The sequence below is a fragment of the Clupea harengus genome, chromosome 3, assembly GCF_900700415.2.
Source record: "Clupea harengus chromosome 3, Ch_v2.0.2, whole genome shotgun sequence".
NCBI classification, from domain to species: domain Eukaryota; kingdom Metazoa; phylum Chordata; class Actinopteri; order Clupeiformes; family Clupeidae; genus Clupea; species Clupea harengus.
Window position 1 is genome coordinate 21,993,824 of NC_045154.1, and position 6,000 is coordinate 21,999,823.

A 6,000-nucleotide genomic window follows, 5' to 3' on the forward strand; every position below is an offset into this window, starting at 1 on the left:
TACCGGTCCAACCTATCTCCAGGACCTCCTCACCCCTCAATTCACATCCCGGACACTTAGGTCAGGAAACTCCAACCTCTTTGCGGTTCCCCGGATAAAGTTGACAAACATGGGAGATCGTGCCTTCTCCTCGCTGGGGCCACGCCTATGAAATAAGCTCACGGAGAAAATAAGGGCCTTAGATTCCCTCGCTGCTTTTAAATCACACCTCAAAACTCACTTATTCATCTCTGCCTTCACCTAAAGTCCTGGTTTTTATGTGTTGTTTTAGATTGCGTTGTTTAAATTGTTCTGTCTTAAATTGCTCTGTTTTTAATACATATTCTTCAATTTCATTATGATCTGTATTTCTAAATTAAATGTATTATTTATTGCAATTTTATATTATCCTATTTTCTGTCTGCCTTTAGCACTTCTATTACTTTTGTATTATTATTATTGTGATTGTTTAAACCATGTAAAGCCCCTTGAGACTTCTTTGTATTTTAAAGTGTGCTTTACAAATAAAATCCATTATTATTATTATTACTACTTGCATAAATTAAAGGAAAATTTGGGGATTTTTTTTTACCTGGGCCCTATTTTTAGATCATTTTGGGTCCAAACTAGGGACACTTCGCAACTGAAATCGGTCCAGTTTTGAGTTAGAAAGCTAAAACCAGCAACTGCAGCATGGCTATACCATGGTAAAGCACTTGTTTTCACCACTGACATAAATGTTATTATAAGTTATTATCTTTTAAAGGATCCCTACAGAGACACACCAGCGTCTTTTCCCTAAAATAACTGTGAAGAAACTGTTTTTACCATCAATGATTTATCTGTTTCTTTTCTCCAGGCTCTGATGCAGTGCCTGTAGACATCAACTTAGTACTGTAAGCTATGAATGTCATATAGTTGGAGGGGCTACTGTTAGGCTTAAGAGCTTTAAAGATGTCCGTGCTGCTGTTTCACTCTGGATTACTTCACAAAGGTTCTTCTCCAAACGTGTTGCCGTGAGGTAACTACTCACAGATCTCAGAATACACAATTAATTGTGTTCCCTGGCTCAACAGTTCTTCAGTTTATCTGAGTTGACAACTTGGGCCGTTGCTAACCCAATATATGCATACAGGCCCAGTATGCGGTATGTAGTAAATGTACTGTAGTAGTAACAGGTTGGTGCACGTGCAGTCTTTGTCTCTCTGGCTGCGAATTTGTTGGTGATGTAGTGTGTACATGCTACTCCTCACCCTTATATACAGTTTAGTATGCAAGTATGACAACTATCATGTAGTATACTACACAGTCACATGACCAAAACCAAGCCATAAATGTACCTCCGTGTTGTTATCAGAGGGAAAACCTCATTGGTGTTTACAGAGAATATTGATTTGCATAACTGTATGAAGAAATTGTCGAGTTCCTTGTCGCTGTTCACTGCGACATAACAGTATGGTACATGACGTCAGTCATGGGTACAAAACGAAGCATTTATCTATTCACGCCTGAAAGGCCGCAAGATCTGTCAGCGCGCGCTCCTGAGCCCGCCCCTCAGGAGTCCTTATCTTATTACGCACCCTCAGATCTGCCTCTTTTGAAACTTCGCAAGACGCCCAAGGGCGACCGCCACCGTCGGTGCGTGACCTGCCTCGGCAGGGACCACGCAGAGGGCGCGCTTTCGGGCGAGGGCCCTGTCTGTTCCATCTGTGCTAGCCTCCCGCTAGCTAAGGCTACCAGGCGCCTTGCGTTCTGGAAGCGCAAGGACGCCGAGGAGACTGCACTGGTTCCATCCGGGGCTAACGCCCCCGTAGGAATGAGTGTGTCTTCAGCCTTGACCTTGGTGAGCGTGAGCAGTCGCCTTGCAGCTGCAGCTCCGCTCCCGGGTCTCTCCCCGTCTCCGCCGCCTGTCTGCCCTGGGGCTGCGGGCAGCGAGGCTGGGGAGCTTCAACCAAGCGGTGTCCAGCCTGAACTCGAGCTGGACATCAGCCTGGATGATGATAGTCTGCTGGACTTCTCCGATGAGCACAGCTCAATCGCTGAAGCAATGCAGACGAGCCAAGACGTTAGGATGCGGGTGGAGACACCTCCTACCTCGTCTCGGCTCCTGGGCCAGCAACTCCACGAGGTTGCGCTGAGAGCAGCCAGCTGCCTCGGGCTCCCTCTCCCTCCCCCTCCCAGCGTGCGGTCCTCGATGCTGGACGGGGAGTTTTATGCTGGCCCCGCCGCGCCAGTTCCCAGCTGCATCCCCTTTTTCGAGGAGGTGCACGAGGAACTGCAGGCGACATGGACGATACCCTACTCGGGCCGAGCCCCGGTGACGGGGTTCGCGCCCTACATGCAGCTCCACATGGCTAAGGAGAGGGGCTACCTCTCCTTTCCTCAGGTGGAGGATGCAGTAGCGGGCTACCTCTCGCCCGCCTCCCCCTCGATGCGCCTCGGCCAGAAGCCTCTCCTGCCCACGCGGGTGGGCAGACACCAGGCTCAGCTGGCAGAGAAGTCCTACTTGGCTGCAGGGCAGGCTGCCTGCACAACCAATACGGCTGCGTTGCTACAGCGCTACCAGGCAAAGCTCCTGACTGAGCTTGCCTTGTCGCTGGGGGAGGATCACCCGTCTGTGGCAGAACTCTGTCGCGCGACGGATCTGTCGCTCAGACTAACTCGGTGCACGTCACAGGCACAAACAAAGCACTCATGCCGCTACGGTTCAGAATGTTGACCCCACGCAGGCTTGTGCAGTTTATAAGGCCAAACGATTGGTTTATCACGATAGACTTAAAAGACGCATATTTCCACGTTCCGATCCACCACAGACATCAGAGATGTCTGAGGTTTGCGTTCGGAGGAATAGCGTACCAATTCAACGCACTCCCATTCGGCCTATCTTTAGCGCCGAGGGTATTCACAGAGTGCGTAGAAGCAGCCATCGCTCCATTACGTCTACGCGGCTTACGCGTATACAATTGTTTGGTTGTTGCTTCTCATTCAGAGGCTGCAGCGGTGCAGGACGGCCATCTAGTGGTGGCGCACCTGTATCGACTGGGCTTTGTGATAAACAGAGAAAAAAGGGTTTTGTGCCCGAGGCAAATTACGCATTTTCTAAGCATGATTCTAGACCCCTCCTCCATGGAGGTCAGGCTGTCTCAAGAACGAATACATGCCATCAAAACATGCGTGCGCCAGTTCCGACTGGGACACTCAGTCTCGTCGCTGTGCTGCCAACGCCTGTTGGGGATGATGGCGTCAGCCGTCATATCGCTCCCGTTGGGGATGTTGCGTATGCGGCCATTCCAAATATGGTACCTGTCTATGAGGCTCAACGCAGTCACAGACAGGCATCGCAGAGTAGTGGTGTCCTCCAGATGCAGGAAAGCCCTGGCGATCTGGAGAACCCCCTGGTTTCTTGCCACGTCGGGCACGATGGGCTCGCCTGCTCCTGTGGGCAGCGAGGCACGTCCTTCCCTCAGGGCAGTTCATATACCAGGTCACCTCAACTACGGTGCGGACCTGTTATCGAGGGGCGATCCTCGAGCAGCAGACTGGTGTCTTCACCCACAAGTGATAGACCAGATCTAGGTGCGCTTTTTCAGGGCGCAGGTGGACCTGTTCGCAAACAGGCAGAACACCTGCTGCCCGCTCTGGTTCTCGCTAGGGGGCGACGATCCCCCACTAGGCATAGACGCGCTGGGCCACCAGTGGCCAGCTCTACGCCTATATGCTTTTCCCCCGATCCCGCTCCTCCAGCAGGTGCTGTGCAGGATAGCGGACGAGGGCAGGGAATTGATATGGATAGCCCCCACTGGCCCAATCAGCCGTGGGCGGCAGATCTAGTAAATATGTCAGTGCAGCAGCCTTGGGAGCTGCCTCTGCGGAGAGACCTCCTAACGCAGGCGCACAGGACAGTGTGGCATCCCCATCCAGAGTGGTGGCGTCTCAGAGCCTGGCACCTGAGAGGTGCAGGCTCATAGCGTCAGGCCTGTCAGATGCGGTGGTGGCTACAATACAGAGCGCCCGAGCTGTATCGACACAGGCTCTGTATACGCTGAAGTGGCGCAGTTTTGAGCGGTGGTGTGCTGCGCGTCAGCACGACCCCATTAACTGCGCGCTGGGCGTTATTATAGAATTCCTACAGCACCTTTGATGAGGGGAAGGCGGCTTCCACTCTCAAAGTGTACATGGCTGCCATTTCAGACTGCCACGCAGGCATTAATGGCAGCTCTCCTGGCAGTCACCCGCTAGCGTCACGCTTTATGGTGGGGGTGAGACGGCTCAGGGTGCCAGAGAGACACCTCATACCCTCTTGGGATCTGCTAGTGGTGTTACGTGCTCTCACAGGGCCTCTGTTCGAGCCCCTGGAGACAGTAGATATAAAGTTTGTCTCTTTAAAGACTGTGCTGCTGCTGGCATTAACGTCAGCAAAGCGAGTTGGTGACATACAAGCCCTGTCAGTCAGCCCATCGTGCCTTCAGTTCTCGATCGCTGGTGACAGAGTGGTTATGCGACCTGGTAATGGTAACCCCATTCCGCAATCAGGTGATTGAATTAGCAGTTTTCTCGACTCCTCCCTTTGCGTCAGCAGAGGAGGAACGTTTGAATAAGCTCTGTCCAGTGCGCGCTCTCCGCTGTTACTTAGAGCGCACTAGAGCTTTCAGACAGTCAGATCAGCTATTCGTGTGCTTCGGTGCACGCGCAAAAGGCAGACCTCTATCGAAACCGAGCCTCTCCCGTTGGATAGTAGAGGCTATCGTGTTGTCTTATAAGAGCTTGTCTTTAGATCCCCCGGAGAAGTTGCATGCGCACTCTACGCGGGGGGTCTCGTCTTCCTGGGCCTTGCTAAAGGGTGTCTCAGTGGAAGATATTTGCAAAGCAGCAAGCTGGAGTTCTCGCCACACTTTCATTAGATTCTATATGTTAGATGTGGCTGAACCTAGTTTTCTTCATAGCGTTCTGCGGGCAAGCGATCTCTGAATCCCCTGGCCTGAGAACGATATATATGATAAGTGTGTTCATTAGTGGCTACATGTTATGTTGCACATGAAACATCCCAGGGTTTTCCTACGGGCGCGGGATCGCGGATCCCTGTCGCCTATGATAAAGGTGGCCCTGTTAAATTCATGGTGTTCTGCAGGCAAGCGATCTCTGAATCCCCTGACCTGAGAACGATGTATATGATAAGTGTGTTCATTGGTGTCTACATGTTAGGTTGCACATGAAACACTCCAGGGTGGTTTCCTACAGGCGCAGGATCGCGATCCTTGCCGCCTATGATAAAGGTTGCCCTGTTAATATGTTCACCGCCGGCAGCCGTATGAACCTCTATGAGAGCAAAGGCTTCAATAAAGTTGGTGTGTGTGATTGGCTGCCACTGTATTATCACGCGGGAATGTATAGGGTCCCATACCGTTATGTCGCAGTGAACTGCGACAAGGAACGTCTCGGTTACATACGTAACCTCGGTTCCTTGAGCAGGAACCAGACATAACAAAGTTGGCGTGTACAGTGTTACCTTGGATTGATTGTCTTGCTCAGTTTCTTTCCGAGGCAGATCTGAGGGCGCGTAATAAGATAAGGACTCCTGAGGGGCGGGCTCACGAGCGCGCGCTGACAGATCTCGCGGCCTTTCAGGCGTGAATAGATAAATGCTTCGTTTTGTACCCATGACTGACGTCATGTACCATACTGTTATGTCTGGTTCCTGCTCAAGGAACCGAGGTTACGTACGTAACCGAGACGTTTCTTGGAGTAAGGAAAACTCATCAGGCCAAAACTACACAGCAAGCCAACAACAGGAGACAAGAAAAACAAAGAAGTTGTTTTTTTCAAGACCACCTGAATTAGTAGGCCAGAAAATTTACATAATTTACATATTACTTTTATAGCTTTATTCTTCATTTATTTTATTTTATTAGGGTGCTCCAAATTGCTATTTGTTGTATACTATATGTGTGTGTTTGTGAGTGTGTGTGTGTGATTTTACAAGAGCTCTAAAAGAGGAACCATGAACAGTTTGCAGCATTTACA